Consider the following 18,250-nt stretch of genomic DNA (forward strand, 5'->3'; position numbering starts at 1 on the left):
ATTGTGTCATGTTCTTTCAGGCTTGGTACAATGAGGGAGGGGACCACACAACGGCACGCATCCCAGGAGGTGAGGTCACTGGGGGCTGTCCTGTAACCTGACTACCACCTAATGGACATGAACATTCACAGGAAATAGTGAGGCCTTGGCTTGGGGAAAGAACTTCACCACTGACCCTCCAAGTCACCCTTCAACTTCCTCAAGTTCTCCCATCTTTCCGATGATGTGAACGTGGAAGTCGAGGTCCAGGGGGTAGGGTGGGAATGCACCAGAACTGGAGAACTGGGAGATGACAGGAAGCCAGGCTGTCATTTAAGTTCAAGTTTTCTTGGTAGACTTGGATATTTTAAAGGGGTCTTTATCCTCTCCCATCAGACTGGGAACTCCCTATGAGCCATTACTCAGCATCTCTAAAGACAGTCAGACAAAGGTGTGGTTTCAGCAGTGGTGGTAGATTGCGTGTCTCAGTCAGCTGGGGGTGCCACAGGTAACTTGCTACTGATAAATAATAAGGTGCTACCTATTGCCACAGTAGGGCCACATAACAAATCATCCCCAAACTCAGTCATATTGCAACTATAAGCATTTATTCTCAAGTTCACAAGGCTATGGTTCAGCTGAGAAAATGGGCGGGCCCAATGGCTCTGTTTCTGTTTGCAGGTCAAGTGGGCTGGGCTCCAGGCTGCAAGTTGGGCTCAGGTCTGTCCCACGTGTGTTCCTACTGGGGCTCGGGCTAAAGGGCAGCAGCTGTCAGGGTACAAGGAAGCGAGTAGAAACATTCGATGCCATTGAGGCTTCATCCCGGAATTGCCACACGATTGCTCCTGTCCATAACCCATCACCCAAGTCAAGTCACATGACCATGGCCAAATCCAAGGGGGAGGAAATGCATTCCACTCTTTCTAGTGGGTAGTTCTGCTGGAACACATGCCAGGGGGTGTGGAGGTGCAACCTTAATAAGGGGACTGTCTCTCCTTGAAGGTCCTTTGGAGGTCATGCCGTCCAACCTCCCCATTTTACAGAAATGAGGTGTAACTGAGGACCAAAGAGGAGGCTGCATGAGGACACCTCCAGACTTAATGACAATGCTGGACTTGAACTCAGGGGCTGGGAGACTGCAGCCTGGCTTGCCTGGGCCAGGAGGGAGTTAACAAGATAACTAGGTGACAGCCACACTCAGTCGCAGCTTTTCTTGTTTAGAGATGCAAATGCCTCGCAAGGCCATGTTCTATGCCTCACGTTTTCACGCCACACAAATTACTTTTTCTCCCTTCCCTCTAAGACTTGCCTGGAATTGTTTGTACTACAAAAACAGGAGGGACTTGAGCCATTTGCTGGAACAATCTTGCTAAATCCAGCCTCTGGGTTGAGGCCTGCGTCAGCAATGAGAGCCCTACCCACCCCTGCCCCCCTTCCTCCCCCTGATAGGGATGGATGGGAGGCAGCAGGGACACAGCTTCCTGCCCTTTCTGTCTTCTTCCTCCAGAGATGGGCCAGCAGGACAAGGATGGTCCAACAGGGGTACCATGCAGGTATCATTTTCATTATACAGGTGGGAAGACGGAAGCAGGAAGCTTCAGGTCCCAACTCTGTTTCATGTTAGGAGACCAAGGTCAGATCTCAAGTCTCCAATGGCTGGCAACTTCTCACTTTCATTCTCTAAGTCCCGCGAGCTTTATTTCTGTGTCATTGGCAAGGCGCTCAGTGATCCCTCAATGATTGTGGGCTACCCTTCGTGCTCTGAGGCAGCTCACTTGCGGTTTGCAAAGCCGTTTTGGTTATCAGCTTGCTCACAATGAGCGTCCTTACCCTTATTTCACAGAAAAGGAACCTGAGGCTCAAGAGAGTTGAACGATCATGTTCAATCATATGAAGTTGTCATTTTGATTTAGTAAAAAGTGGTTGCAGGGCTTCCCTGGTGGCGCAGTGGTTGAGAGTCCGCCTGCCGATGCAGGGGACATGGGTTCGTGCCCCGGTCCGGGCAGATCCCACATGCCGCGGAGCGGCTGGGCCCGTGAGCCATGGCCGCTGAGCCTGCGCGTCCGGAGCCTGTGCTCCGCAACGGGAGAGGCCACAACAGTGAGAGGCCCATGTACCGCAAAACAAAAACAAAAACAAACAAAAAGTGTTTGCATATTGGCTATTTCATATGGTTCAACTTAATAGATTACCCTGGGTCAGGTAACTGACCCTTCGTCTAATGACAACAAAACCATCTACCATGTTTTAGTTTGACCCTCTCATTGGTGATTTACTTTTAGCTGAGTCATCAGCTCCTGTGTTGATGAGGAGCATGAATATGTATGTCAGCCTTCATGTCCATAAGTCTTATACTTCTTAGCAATTACCTAGGCTCAGCCAACATATATCCGTGGGCTCTTGAGTGTCCTCAAGGCACAAAACCTTACTTCAGCTATCCCCTTATGCAGCTGTATTAGTTACCTGTTGCTGTGTAACAAATGACCCCAAACTTAGTGACTTAAAACAACAGACGTTCATTATCTCACAGTTTCTATGGGGCAGGAAGTCAGGAGCAGCTTGGCTGGGTGGTTCTGACTCAGGGTCTCTCATGAAGTTGCCCTCAACATGTTGGACAGAGCTGTAGTCATCTGGTAGCTTGACCTGGGCTGGGGGATCTGCTTCTAAGAAGATTCACTGGCATGCTATTGGCAGGAAGCCCCAGTTCCTCACCATGTGGATCTCTTCATAGGGCTGCTTGGGTTTGCTCAGAACATGGCACCTGGCTTCCCCCAGGTCAGGTGAACCAAGGGAGAGAAAGATGGAAAACACAAAGCCTTTGATAGCCTTCCCTTGGAAGTAATTTTCTCCATATTCTGTATGTTAGAAGCAAGTCATTAAGTACAGCCTACACTCCGGGGAAGAATATTAGGTTCTATAAAGGAGGGAAATGTTAAAAAATTTGTGGTTTTTTTTTTTTTTTTTTTTTTTTGCGATACGCGGGCCTCTCACTACTGTGGCCTCTCCTGCCGCGGAGCACAGGCTCCGGACACACAGGCCCAGTGGCCATGGCTCACAGGCCCAGCCGCTCCGCGGCATGTGGGATTCTCCCGGATTGGGGCACGAACCCGTGTCCCCTGCATCGGCAGGCGGACTCTCAACCACTGCACCACCAGGGAAGCCTGAATTTGTGGTATTTTAATACCATCATAATCAGCCCTAGCCTACATGCTGATAGTACGCAAGGGTGGGAGAAACTTCCTGGTGTTTGTTCTGGAGTTTTATCCTTAAGCTGACCACCGTTAACATTTCTCTTTGGGCAACTGTTCCTTCACTAAAAAAGGAGGTCCATTGATCCTTCTCTCATGTGCCTCTCCTATGCAGGTTCACAGTTGAGAACATGATGTGCAGTCTCTGGTCTCTGCTCTCCAGGTGGACCAGCCCCCTTCTTCCTTGGGGAGGATTGCATTACCAACTGACTCTGAGGGGGATGGGCTAGGCCATGGAGATTGGCTGAGGGGAGGTTGTAGGGTACTATGGGATGGGCACTGGTCTGGGGAAAGAAAGGACTGGGTTTTCTTCTGATCTGCACAAACGGACTGCAGGACTTATTCCATATAAGGACTCTCTCGACACTCATAGCAGAAAATCCAGCCCAAACTGACTTACGTAGAAATAGAAAATTTAATAGCTTATATAAATAAAAAAGATCAGGCTTCAGAAGCCACTTGAGGGAAGCAATCGATGATGTAGAGGTGGAGGTGGCTAGCTGGTCACTTAAGGTTCAGGCTGAGTCTTTCTTAGTGCAGACTGTTTGCCAAGAGGCAGCTGTTGGCCACGAACTACATTTCCCAGACTCCTTTGCATTCAGGTGTGATCATGTGACTGGTTCCTACCAATGGAACAGAGTGGAAGTGGTATGAGTCACTTGCAGACCAAGGAGCTTAAGAAACAGAAGTGTGTCCTCCACTCCAACTTCCCCCAAGGGGTGACTGCAGAGAACTCCAAGGCACTAGGGGAAGGTATGGCATAAGGTAGAAGGATCCTGGATCCTGAGTCACCAGAAAGACCTACATCAGACTGTTATGTGAGCAAGAAATAAATTTTTACTGGGCTAGGCCACTGAGATTTAGGGGGTTATTTCTTACAGCAGCTAGCATTATCCTAACTGATACAGATATCATCAGGACCTCCTCCCTCTCCAGCAATTCGTTCTTAGGCTCCACAGGATGGCAGTATGGCTACCAGCGACTCTAGATGTCTGCTCCCCAGGTTCCAGGCCATCAGGAAAGATTGTGTGCTGCCCTCTAAGTAGTCTGAACAAAGTCTCAGACCTCGTATCTTGTTTAAATTTGTGAGCTTATTCCAGAATGAATTACTGTGTCCAGGGGGCTGTAGGGCTTGCGTTGGTCAGCCCAGCCACATATCTATTCCTGGAGTCAGTTGCACATGGGTTGAAGTTTGGGGAGGGGCCTGGATGCTGGGCAGTTGTCCATCACCATGTACTTGGGCAGTGCTCATACATTCCCTGGGCCCCAGTGTCCTTTCCTAATTGATGAGGGTGCTGGACACAGGGGTGTTATGGAGGGATTTTCAGGATGGAATGACCTTGGAGAGTTGCCTAGCCTTGACACTTGTGAGCTGGGGATGCTCAGGTTTCCTTCCAGCTGGGATATCGTGGAATTGGCTCATTTGGGCTCTGGGTTGTCTCGCCCAGATGAGCATTTTCTATCTCCTCCATCCTTTTGTTCTTCTTCACATCCACATGGGACACTTTCTGGAAGGACATCAATGTTTGGGCCCAATGCTTGCGGTTTTGAACATCACTCTCTAGGTCTCGCCCGCTGCCAGCACTCTGGTTGGTTCCGCTGCCATTCCCAGTCCTTTGATCGGAGGGAATTGATCAGAGCCTGCTTCTGCCCCTCACAGGCAGCGGTTTTCAAACCTCAAGGCAGCGTTTTTATGTCCTCACCCGCATTGCTGGTGCAACCTTGCCTAATGGGAACATGGTCCGTGAGGCCCTTTGCGTGGCAGATAATGAGGTGGCTGGCTCTTTCAAACACCTCCTCCCAGAGGCCCACCAGACTGCCCCGGTCCGCACAGAGCTCTCTGAAGTCCTAGGCGACTTCTGCTCCGACACCTAATTGTAGTTTGTCCTTTAAGTGAACAGTTTCCTCGTTTTTTGTCTTGTGTAAAGTTCCTTCAGAACAAGAATATATTTTCTCCTTCTCTTGTGTTCCCCATGGGTCTTTGGGCAGAACCAAGCACAGTTAAGGAAATGAAATAAAGTCAAGATGACATTTATTTAACATGGATGAACTGTCAGATACCCCGCTGGGCATGTTTGCATTTGATTCTCACCAACGGCCCTGTGAATTGGATATTCGGACACATACTTTTACACAAAGAAACTGACACTTCAGACAGACTGTGTCACAGGCCCAAGGTCACATAAAGATTAAAAGAAGGGATGACGATTTGAATGAAGAGGTACTGTCATTCATTCAGCATTTATGTCTCCTATGTGCCCGTAGTCTGCTCCAGGCCAGACTCCGGGGTGGAATAGTCAGCCAAATAGGGTCTCTAAGACTTAGTGATTAGGGGTGGGGTCAAATTGCTGTCAGGTTGCCTAGACAACTTTCGAGGTGTGCCACCGTGGACGAGGCATTTCCTCTGTCCAGTCCCAGTTGTCTGTGTGCGGGGGCGTTGGAGGTTATCCCACTGCTCCACACTGCTTCATTTACCAATCCCGAGACAGCCCTTAGTTAACACTTACTGTACGCCTGAAACAATTTCAAGTGCTTTACAAGTATTACTGCATTTCATGCTCATACAGCCCTTTCAGGTAAGTGCTATTATTATCCCTATTTTACAGATGGGAAAACTGAGGCCTGGAGAGGCTGAGTGACTGGCTTAAGCATTAGAGCTGGGATTCAAACCAAGTCTGCCTGGCTCTGGAGTCCCTGCTCTTAGCCTCTATGCTCAGCTGTCTGTTTATTTAATAAATAGTGGCTGAACTGGATTGAATTAAATCACCTGAATGATTTTTGCCAGGGGGGGAGTTTTCATGAGTCCCTGTGGGGCTGAGTCGACTACATCCATCATTTCCTTGGACTCTGATTCAGGGGGTGAAGTCACTGAGGGAGGCCCTGATGTGGTTCCAACCAGACTGGGCAGCATGGCCTCTGAGAGATGCTCCCAGCCCGTCTTGGAGGCTGGGCTGCCCAGTGTGGCCCAGAGGCTCCAAAGCGCAATGTTCTCTTTCAGTCCGGGTTAGTGGTGCCAGGCGTTGCCAAGCCCTCCCTGCAGGCTGGACCCCCCCCCCGCCCCAGGACCCACAGCACCCCCATTCCCTCCATCCTCCCATAATCCGTCAGCACAATGCTCCCACCTCAAGGCAGCCTGCAGGCTGTCACTTTGGTGCCTGCACTCTAAGGCTTTTCCCGCACAGAGTGGTTTTCAAAGGAGTCTTGTTTGATCTCGTGGGTCTCTTTCCCCCTCTAGTTGACTGGCAGAGATCAGACGCTGCCTTTGACAAATCTCAGGATTGCTGCACAGTCCCTGGCATGGCTGATGCTGGCAGCTGAGGCAGGAGGAACCGAAATTGGCCAGCTGACAACGGGGGGTGGGGGGGGCTTGGGAACTGATCCAAACGCGCCTTCTTCCCTGGGGCCTTTTCTTTCCTTTGTGGCTGACTCTACTTTCAAAGGAAGTGGCGTCTGAGGAGAACACAGATCCAGTGCAGAACCTCGCTGCCTGGCGTCCTCCACCGCCATGCCCCCTTTCCTTCTCTTTTGAATTTAGTATGAAATATTTCCACATGCAGAAAGGTCTAAAAAATAAGATTAACCAAGCCGTGTTTATCTCCCATTTCAAAAGTGCAGGTATGAGTTTCTAAAGTGTTTCTAGACCCCTTATTTAGTTGAAGGAGGCAGGTTGGCATAAGTACCTCCATCTTACAGATGAAGAAACTGAGGTTCCGAGAGGTGGACCGTGACCTGCCATTGACCACACAGCCAGGAAGTGATGGTGCCAAGACTCAAAAGCAAGATTTGTCCTTACAGCCTCTTCCCCTTCTGCTTCCCACCAGGAGCCAAAGCAACTTGGACAAGAGACAACTGTGCTGTCATTGTGTGTGAGCCCTTGACCGAGGAACTGTGTCTTCTCCATGTCCTCAGTGCCTGGCACCTGCTGCCTCTCAGTAAGTACTTGTGTGACCCTGAAAGGAGGTTTGTTTGGGAGAGGTATCAGAATAACCACTCTCAGAGTCCGTATTAGGTTCCTGGGGCTGCTGTAACGAAGTGCCACAAACAGCTGGCTTACAGCAACAGAAGTTTATACTCTCCCAGGTCTGGAGCTTAGAAGTCCCAGATGAAGGTGTTTGGAGGGCCATGCTCTCTCTGCAGCCTCTAGGCGAGGATCCTTCCTTGTCTGGAAGATTCTTGTCTTCCTTGTCTGAGATTCTAGTGGTTGCCGGCAATCCTTGGCATTCTTTGGCTTCTAGCTGATTCACACTGATCTCTGTCTCTGTCATCCTATGGCCAGGTCCCCCCTGTAGCTCTTTTGTGTCTCTGCAAGTCTCTGTCTCCTTATAAGAATTGGGTTTAGGGCCCACCCCAATCCAGTATGATCTTACCTTTATTGATTAATCTGCAAAGACCCTGTTTATAAATAAGGCCACATTCTGAGGTACTGGATGGACATTTGGGGAGACACTATTGAATCCTGTAAAGATTCTAATCCAACACTTACCAGCTGTGTGTCCTTGGGAAAGCCACCTACCTTGTTAGAGATGAAATGTTTTCATTTACAGAAATGGGACTAATAGGGTCTACTTGGGCAGGGATTGTGAAATTAAGTGTAATAATTAATGGTGCCACTGCACCTGGCGTACTGCAGACACCAAACATAGCAATTTTTCTTATTACTATTATTTCTATTATTCAACGAAATGTGATGTAGAAGAATGGTAACGTTTATGTTTAGAAGGGGATATATTTAGATGGTGATGAATTCCAATGGGGCGAACACTATTGATTTATTTATGTATTTATAATTACTGGGGTTTAAGGGAGGACAGCAAATAACACCTCGCTCTGTGCCAAACCTGGAACCAATTGAGAAACAGATGCCTGAGCCAGACAGAAGGAGGTTAGATGTCACCCTGATTGTTGATGAAGGGGTCTGGAGGGCGTGGCTTGGTCCAGTTGGCCTACTACTGAGTCTAGAGCGCGCCCTCTGCTGGCGGAACGCAGGAGGAGGGTGGAGTGTATCACGCATGCTCAGTGCCTGCTCCCCCTCACCAGTGGGAGGGGGAGAGGGCAAGTTGGGGAGGGGAGAGGGGGTATTATCAGAAGACAGGAAACCAGGGAAAGATGTCCCCTTCCCTCCTCAGGTATATAAAAGAAATCCTGGCGCTACCACCTTGTAACTGGGAGACCAGAAGCACATGACTTAGCCTCTCTGAGCCTCAGTTTTCTCATCTGTAAAATGGAGATTATGGGAGATCCTCGTTCTTGGGCCTGTGTGTGAATGAGATGATTTAATATCTGGAAAGTACTTAGAACAGTCCCTAGCTCAAAGCAAGAGCTTAATTAATATTGGCTTCTGCTTTTAATTATCCTCATCAACAGAGCACAAGGCTCCGGATCAGTGGAAGGGCAAGGAACTGAAACTTTATCCTGATGCTTCTGTAATACAATCTGATTCTGGGAGAGGGCGGGACATAGTGACGCCCCTGACCCTTGAGCTTCTGGAGAAAATGCACCTTGTGGCGAGTTACAGGTTATAGAGCACTGTCTGCAGTGAAGGGATTCCTGATGTCATTGTGAAGCGTGAGAGCTGCTGGCAGAGCTCTCCTCCTGTCTCCATGGCTTAGAGAATACTGGAGGAAAGGACTTTTCCCGGCATTTGGGTAGGGTCATGGGCAGGCAGGCTTGTGGACATGGAGAGGACAATGCCAGGGGTGCTGGGACGCTGGGCAGGAGGATGACATCACCCAGAAAAGACTCTCCCCATCTCTCTCCAGCCTAGAGGGTGAGGGAGAGAGACTGAGAGGAGGAGAAAGTGCTGGCTGGCTGGCTGGGAGGTTTTCTTTTTTGTGTGAGAACCCATCACACTGTCTGAGCAGCTGGCTGCTGCCTGGAATTGACCCTTCCAGGGCTGAGAGCCTCATGGCACAGCTGTGCAGAACCAGACTCAGGGCAGAGTCTGTAGGTTGACTGGCCTGATGCTGACCCTGAAATCAGGGGTGGGGAGGGGGGGTGGGGGAGCAGATGGCAACACAGAGCTCTGTTCCAAAGGTTTACTTCCTGGGATGTGGTGTCTGGGGCTGTACTGGAATCCACAGAAATAAGTGGCCCTCTGAGTGGCTGACCTCTCAAGACATTTTAAAGTTAAACAGAAATAACATATTATGAGGAATTTGGAAGTATCCAGGCTCTTCCCCTATCTGGATAAGGGAGAAACAGCTTAAATTCGAATCCTTCGGCATTACTGAATCTCTCTGAGCCTCAGTCTCTGCATCCATACAATGGAGGTGATGATGGAGTACCTTCCTCTTCAATGGGGATGGGAATGAAAAACACTCCCTGCTTTATCAGTAAACAAAGAATGTTGCGGCCATCAAACCATCACATTACAGCCTCCCCGAAGGTGAGCCCTGAGGGAACTCAGGATAGAAACAGGATGCCCAGCACCTCCCAGTCAGCTGCTGCGAGCCACCCACGAGGGTGCGCCCTGAGGAGACTCAGGATGAGACAGCACAGGATGCTGGCCCCAGAGAGCTGAGGTGCCTATCAAAGGAAGGATTTCAGTGAGCCCAGACTCTTGCATCTTCACATACGTGGAAGAGCACTAAATTCTTTAACTTGAGATGTCTGGTTTTCTTTAATTAACAGTAATCTTTTGATGTTCGGACCACCTGGTTTTTGTTGCAAAACCCCTGTATATCCTGGCTCCTCGTCCACCGCTTGATTCTTCAGAGCAGTCTTTCAGAGCAACCTGAGAGTCCTGTCTCCTAGGCTTGAAGTCCTCAGAAAGTCCACCAAATAAAACATAATTCTTAACTTTTAGGTTGTGAGTTTTTTTTTCAGTCAGCGGGGATGTTATAAGGATTAGCAGAGAAAATCATGTAAATATCTTAGTACACTGCCTGGTACATAGTAAGTGCTTAATGAATGTTAGTTGTGACAACAGTGATGGCAGGGATGGTAGTGGTGATGGTGATGGTGATGGTGGTGGTGATCGTGGGGATGATGGTAATGGTGATGGTGGTGGTGGTGATAGTAGTGTTGTTGTTGGTGGTGATGGTGATGGTGGGGATGATGGTGGTGATGGTAGTGATAGTGATGATATAGTTTTGGGCCTGGGACTGGATTCTGGGGATGTAGAGATTTTAAAAAGGCAGGGAAGATAAACACATACTTGATAGTTACGATACTTTGTGTGACAAAGGCAATCACAGAGGAACATCAAACGGAAATGGTCAACTCTTCAAGAAAATGCTTGTTTAAAAAAATCAATTATTTCCCATATTTGAAAGCAAGTAAAAGGCATTGCTTGGAGGGGAATCTGCATGTGCAATGGCTTGGCAGCATGAAAAGGCAGGGTGTTCACACTTGCTGGAGCATGAAGCCTGGGCTGGGGCTGGAGAGGTAGGCAAGGCATTGAATGCCACACCAAGGAGTTTGGCCTTGTTCTTATGATGATGGGGAGGTACTGAAAACAAAGCACAATCAGATCATCTGGGACTAGAGGTCCAGAGATACCTGATGGTATCAGCTCTTTTGTGTGTGTGGGGAGGTGATGGTGGTGGTGGTGGGAAGGTTAGATGGGCCAGAGACCCATGAAGAATGGGCATTGTCCTGTGGTAGGTCTTCAGTGGCTGGAGGTGTCAGTGAGTCTGGGAGCTGGTGTAGGACCTGGGACTGGAGAAACCAAGATGGCGGCTTAATTACCAAGTGAGTCCTTTGGTTTCTATTCAGTTCCCTGGCCTCAATGTGCCTGCTACAGAAAGGCTCCAACAAGCTTCTCAGACTGACTTATCTCTGGACACAGGCTGACCCTGAGCCAGGGCCCCAGCTATACAAGGAAACTTGATTAACATATTCATTCACTCATTCATTCCACGTGTATGTATTGAGCACTGGGCATTGTTCTGTGCACTAGAGATTACGGTGGTGAACAGGACGATGTTTGGGCCCTCATGGAGCTTCTTTTCCAGTAGCCATCCCCCGTTTGACCACAGCCCTGGCCACAGACTGACCACAGCCTTGGCTATAGTCTAGGCCTATAGCCCAGTCCTCCTTAGAAGTCTGTCAAGTGCTCGTCATTCACGATTCTGCTTCCCACAGGCTCCAGGGCCACCAGTGCTATTGTTGCAGATGGGAAGGGAGAACACAGAGGCCCTGCGGAGGGGTGAGGCGGTCTGGGCACCTCAGTATAATCCTCACGCACTGCTGGAGGAACCACCCTCCACGTCTGTTTTAGCAGCTTCGAGCAAGAGCTGAGTACAGTCACCTTTGGCTGATAGTTTTGTCCCCTGACTACCCCAAAGTGCTGAGGAGGTGGCCCCACTGGGCGTGTGTACACTTGTGTTTGTCTTAATGGTTGGGGGCGACAGCAGGAACTACATTTTCCAGGCTGAGTGAATCCCTCTCGAGGCTGTGTCCTCCTGGAGGGCGGGGCTTGGGTTTAACCACCATGTGCTGGGGGCAGGACATGGAATGTTCCAGGGGCTTTGCTATTCTGTGTTGAATGAATGAATGAATGCATGAGCTGGAGTGAGGCTCGGGGCAGACAGGCTGCCTCCAGCCAATTCTTCGTCCTTGCTTGGAGTCAGCATCTCGCCTTCCTGGCTGCTTTCTGAGGGCACAGGCAGCAAACCCAGTGGAGATATAGAGTATAATCTACATGCTAAATAGCGGCAGTAACAGCCGGAAGGGCTCCATGAACAATGTGCAGGCTTATTGGCCATCTCCTGTCTCCCCTCCTCCCCGCTGCGGGTGCTGTTCTACAAGGCCTGGTTAGCGCCCATACTTTGTCAGGGCCAGTGAGGCTCTCCGAGGGCTGAGGCTGCACAAACATGGGGGGTGCGCAGGCTGCGGTCCTTGGAGGGGGCTGGGGGCAGGAACCAGCCTGAGCAGCGGGGAGCAGGGTTGCCAGCATCCAGTCTGGGGTGGAGGTGGGGCAGGGCGCTGCTGCCAGCCCTTCTGTGACCTTGCAAATGGCTGGCATCCCAGCACACCCTCCATTTCCTTGTTTGTAACTAAAAAGAATTTCACTGCAGTCCCTGACAGTCTACTAGGCACTAGACAACTTCCTTGCATGTTTCAGGTTCTCAGAACAAGCCTGCAAAGTTCTCCATTTTACAGACAGAGAGACTGGGGCTCAGGGGAAGAGACTCCCCCCACTCCCCCCACCCCACAGCCAGCCAGTGTTATAAATAGGATTTGGCCCCAGGCCACCCGACTGCAAACCTCTGCTGGCTGCCGAACACGAGGGGCAGGGCTGGATCTGAGGTCTGCAAAATGTTTGTAGTAGCGGGAAGCTTTGTTCAAACAAAATCTTACACGGAAATTCTCTATGGGAAACAGATAAGAGCAGAGAGACTCTGATTGAAGCTGGAGCAGGGTGGGCGGGTAAGGGGTCAACGGGCCCTTCCTGCCTCGACTGACCTGGATGCCTCCCTGCAGCAGGCAGGGCCCCATGGGGACTGAGCTGGGGTCAAGGCTCCCTTGGGGTGAGCTTGGGGTCACTTGGAGGGTCGTGGTGACCTGAAAGTTCATGAGTCCATCCTCCCGAGCTGGCGGGGACCCAGGCCCCGCAGGGCTTCAGGACGTGGATCAGGCCACATTTGGGTGTTACCACTTGCTTCTCCATGTGTAACCCAGGGACTGTGGCTTATCCAGGCTGGACCCCTCCAGCCACCTCCTCTGCAGGGGCTGTGCAGGGGCAGCTTGGAGTCACTGCCTGCCCTTTGACCCTCTGATGGCAGAAATGGAGGGGACTGTGGGAGGATCTTGGTTCTCCATCCTCCCCTGGACTTGTCACCCAGGGTCTGTGCAGGGCTCGCTGGGAGCTTGCACGTGCTCGGGGGAGCCCCGGGCCGAACCTGGGGGTGTAGGGCCCAGAGCTGCGCAGGAATGGAGGTGGGGGCTGGATGAGGCCGGCATGGCTGGTGACCTGGCCTAAGGAGGTACAAACAACCCCCAGGCCTGGGGGATTCAGGATGTGGGCAAGGATTTCCCCTGGGCTGTCACTGGAGTCCATGTCACTTGGTCCTGAAGATGAGGGACAGACTCCAAAAAGAGCCCAGGGGCTCAGTGAAGGGGGCATGGTTTCTGAGGAGGGGGAGGTCAGTGATGGTGGGGGGATCAGAGAGACCCCTCAGGTTGATAGTCCCTCCAGGGGCTCAGACTGTGCTGGGAAAGGTCATTGTGGAGGACGATTCAAATCCCCCCTAAAGTGAGATAAAGGGTTCTCCTTCTGCGGTTGGATTTGTGGTGGGTTTCCATCCCCAACCCCCTCCTCTGATGAATGCTTGAGCCCCTAGTTTCTGTTCCACACTGTGACCCTTCTTTCCGATCCATTTCCCTGCCCAGGGGTCCCAGGCTCGTCAAAACACTACCACCACCCCAGACCCCAGTTCTGATTGACACCCAGACCAGGACCTGGTAATCCTGGATGCTGGTCCCAGCAATGTCCCTGCCTCAGTTTCCTCACCTGTACATTGAGGGCATTGGAAGAGGTGACCTCCGAGTGTCCCTGGGGCTGGGAATCCCCAGAAGACTGTGCCCCGTAGCCCCACCTGCCTCAGGCTCTGTAGGAAGGAGACAGCAGAGCTGCCAAGATTTCACACTGTGTCCGCCATCAGTCATTGTAGGCGGACTCTGAAAATCCACTTGGTTTATTAACACAGCCTTGGCATGAGCCTGGGAACAGCAAATTGCACGGGAGTTACGGAAGTCAGGGGATGTGTTTATCACCTCCGGCTCCATCACCTGTCACTGCTATTGGCCGTTGGGGGCTGGTCTTGAGGGAGAGGCATGGAAAGGCTAATGAAATCACCTCTAGAAAACCCTGGTGCTTGGCTGGGGGCTGCTGTCTGCCCGGCAGACAGGGCCTGGTCTCTGATCTCCCTTCTACAGAGGGCTGACCGCTGCACGGCCTTGGGCAAGGGCTTTCTCCTGTCTGGGCCTCGGTGTCTCCATCCCATAAATGGGGGCACAGAGAAGTGCAGAACCAGCTTAGACTCGGGTTGGATCCTGCTGTGCTGGTGGCTGGCTGCGCAACCATGAACAAATCCTCTCCCCCCCACCACTGCTCAGTCCCACTTTTCCCAACTATGCAATGGGGATAATGATTCATCTCATTATTTATTAACCATGGGAATTCAAAGATAATAATAATAATAATAATAGCAGCCAAGTATATGCCAGCTCTTTGTATACTAAGTAATTCAATCCTCACAACACCCTAGTGAGACAGGTGCTGTCTGTAGCCCCATTTACCAGGTGGGGACCCTGAGGCACACTGAGGTTACTGGGTTCTTATGAGGATGACAGCACAGGTGACATTATGCCCTCACCACCATATGCATCTTGGACAGATAGCTCATGGGGGCCATGGGTTGCGAAGTGGGGAGAGGTCAGTTCCATCTGACAAAACCAGGGACAGCTCAAGGAGAAGTTGCTGGTTGTGTTTTTGTCTTGAGGTAGGCGGTCAGCACTAAGACAGAGGGGATGAGGGAGAGGGCATTCCAGGCAGAGGCAACAGCATGTGAGAGCTGACTCAGACCAGCACGTCCTGGAGCCGCAAGTAGTTTGATATGAAAGGGTTTTGAGAGGAGACCGGGGCATGTTTGTGATCATACTGATGTCTTAGTCACAGAGCACCACATGGGGGGCTTAAATGACCGACGCTTATTTCTCCCAGTTCTGAAGGCTGGATGTCCAAGCAGGGTGCCGGCCAATTTAGTTCCTGGTGAGGACCCTCTTCCTGGGCTTGCAGATGGCCGCCTTCTCTCTGTGTCCTCACACACCTAGAGAGTGTGAGTGAGCTCCCTGGTGCCTCTTATAAAGGCACTAACCCATCATATGGGCCCCATCCTCATGACCTCATTTAACCCTAATCATCTTCAAATGCCCCATCTCCAAATAGCATCACATTGTTGGGGGGGCAGGGTCAGGGCTTCAACAAATGAATTTGGGGGGCACACAGTTCAGCCTGTAGCACACCAACTTTGGAGAATTTCTAAAAAGATTCAAGGAGACAGTGCCCGGATTAGAGCTCAAAGCCCTTTCTTGTCTCAGCTCCCAGGACCGTGGGACAATCAAAGAAGTGCACAGAGGATGGAAAAGGTGCTTTGAGCTCTTTGGGAGGGGCACGTGGCAGTGGGGCTCTGCTCCAGGGAGGGATGGGGCCTTTCAGAGCCTTCCTGGGCAGAGAGAGGTGGGGCGGGCTTCTTCACCTGGAAGCGCTGGGGCCCGTTAAGCTGGGAGCCGTTTGTTGTAATTAACGCCTTCTCTTTGGTCCATTAATCTTGGCAGCAGCGTGTACCTGCTCCCACCTGCTTGGCATCGAGAGGTAGGGTTTGGTCTCACTGCGGCCCTCACGAGGCAAGCCTCCTCTCAGAGCTGGGTCTTGGGGGAAGGTGAGGGTGAGCGGTGTCCTGGAGACTGTGGCCTTGGAACCAGGCTGGCTCCAGCCCTCTGGCCATTTTCCAGTGAGGAAACTGAGGCTCAGCTGGAGTGTTCTTAAAGTGACTCTTCAAGGTCACACAGCGGGGGTAGTGGGGGCAAGGGCTCCAAGACCCCAGAGCCAGCTCTGTTCCCCGGCACCAGGAACTCCTGCGAACCCTAGGGCTCAGCATCCTGCTCTGTGCTGTTCTCTCTCCTCGCTTCTTCCCCCTCCGCGCTCTTCCTCCCCACTCTCTCCCCTCCCGGCTTGCACATGTTTCCCTACATTGCTTATCACCAGCGCCCCTTCCCTGGGCCAGAGGGAGCAGCCCTGGCGCTGAGGGCCGCCGCCTGCCCAGCCTTTGTCTGCGAGGACAATCGGGCAGAGAATGTAGGTCAGGGAGATGAATCGTGTGTGGGGATGAGCTGACGCATAGGGATGGGCTCTGGCGCCTGGACGTGAGAGCTGCGTCCTCCTGGAGGCTCAGGTAGAGCTGGGGACTCACCCCCGCCCATGCCTGTGAGCGGGTGCTCTTACTTCCGGAGCTGCTGAGGGAGGGGGTGGGGGCTTCATGCTGAGGCTGCCTGCCCTCCCCTGGAGCATCTCCAGTACCTGTCCCCAGCCCGCCCCCCACGACCATCTCAACAGCACCGCTCAGCTCTGGCCCTGAGCGTCAAGCACCGAGACTCCGTGAACACCTCCTCCACATGCCTCAGCTGTTCTCCCTGAGGCAGCCAGGTGATGTCTCTATATCTGACCATGCCTGGCCCCTGCTCCCACCCTCTCCATCACTCCCCATTGCCTGTAGGACGTGAACTTGAAGGTCCTTCCCTTGGCAGACATAGCCCTCCCTCTGGGATGTGGACTCCCCTCTTCTCAGGCTTCTCCTCTCACCCCTGCCCTCACGCACCCACCCTTCAGACTTGTAGTCCCTGGACCAGGCCAGGCACTCATCCCCTGGAGCATTGATTCTAGCCAGGCTGCCTGCATTCAAACCTCACATCCTCTACTTACAAGCAATGTGATGTACAAATCACCGAGCCCTATGTGCCTTGTTTATGAATTCACAAATTGGGAAGTATCACAATACCCCTCTCACATGTAAAGAGATTTCACAGCGCCTAATGGAAAGTGGGTGCTATTAAAGGCTATGTATTGTTATTATTATTTACCTCTGGGATGGCTGACCTGGGGACCCTGGAAGGCAGACACTCACTTCATATCCATCTTTGATTCTGCCCATCACTTGGCTCAGCGCTGGAAGCACAGTAGATTTTCAATACATGCCGGTTGAACAAATCAGTGCTCTGAGGAGGGTCTGCTCTCTGGGACCCCAAATGTGATGGGTGAGGACATGGCCCCGCCTAGACTTTGGAATCTCCTGGTCAGACGAAGGAGAACAGCCACGCTGATATGTACATATTGCAGCATTTCCAAAGGGGTCAACGTTTAGACCATTTTGGTGCCCACAGCCCACCAGGCGATTCTGAAATACAGTTTGCCCACGTCGGTGCATTGGGGGAAGAAGTAAAAGAGGATTTCCTGGAGAAGGGGAGTTGGCCCTATGCATAGCACAAGCAGGTATGGGGGGACACTCCCCTCCTCTCTGCCCAATTTACTGACTGGCTCGGTAAGGGTTGTCCCCCAGCTGCCTGCCATGACCGCTCTGCCCTCGGGTGGTCCCCTCTGGGGAGCAGAGACAAGGAAGAGAACTAATGTTCCCTGAGAACCTCCAGGCCAGGGAGCCAAAGCTGACTGCCATTTAAAGTTCTGAGATGCCCACCCCCAGCCTTCCGGGAGCATCTGTCCTAACGCCCCGCAAGCCCCACCCCAACCGGTCCTCATCTCCTCACCAGCACTACCATCCTCGGAATCCACACACACATATCCTGAGCGCTGGCATTTGGTCAGGACCCTGCACACCTGCCGCTTCCTTGAATGCTCACAGCAGCCCTCGCAGGGTGCTGGTAGGGGCTCCGATTTACGGAAGGGAAACTGAGACCCAGGTGCCGTGACTTGCCCAAGCTCACACAGCTAGCCGGCAGCACACCTGCAGCTGGAACCAAGAAAAAGACCCTCCCTATGTCACCTCACCCTCCTGCATCCCTCAACTCTGGAGATGTTGTGGAGGTTTCTCTGCCTCAGTTTCTTCATCAGCTCCCCACTCTGCTCTCCAGGCTCTGCAGGGTTACTCCGGGCCCGCTCCAGGAGCACCTGGGGTGAGAGATGTTACAAAGAGAGTTTAATGTGGCCATGTGCCAGCAGCCACCTTTGAGCTCCAGGGCACTGTCCTGGTGTCAGCTGTTTCCAGCCTGGTCCAGAGTAACTGCAGGCAGCTCAGCCTCCCCGAAGTTTACTTGTCTGGGGCATCTCTCAAAAGGTTCTCAGACCCATGTCCTCCTCTCCCCTCTCACAGTTGAAGTCTATTTCCTTATTCTTTCAAAGTCCCTTCCCCCGCAGGAGGCTGTGCTTAGAGAATGCTGCTATCACCCAGGGCTGAGTCTATAACTCTTCAGGGCCTCAGTTTCCATAGCTGGAAAATGAAACTCTACTCCCTGTAACAGGCTGAATGGTGGCCCCCAAAGATAGCGGGTTTTCATTCAAGAACCTA

The sequence above is a fragment of the Pseudorca crassidens genome, chromosome 2 (genome assembly GCF_039906515.1).
Source record: "Pseudorca crassidens isolate mPseCra1 chromosome 2, mPseCra1.hap1, whole genome shotgun sequence".
Taxonomy (NCBI): Eukaryota; Metazoa; Chordata; class Mammalia; order Artiodactyla; family Delphinidae; genus Pseudorca; species Pseudorca crassidens.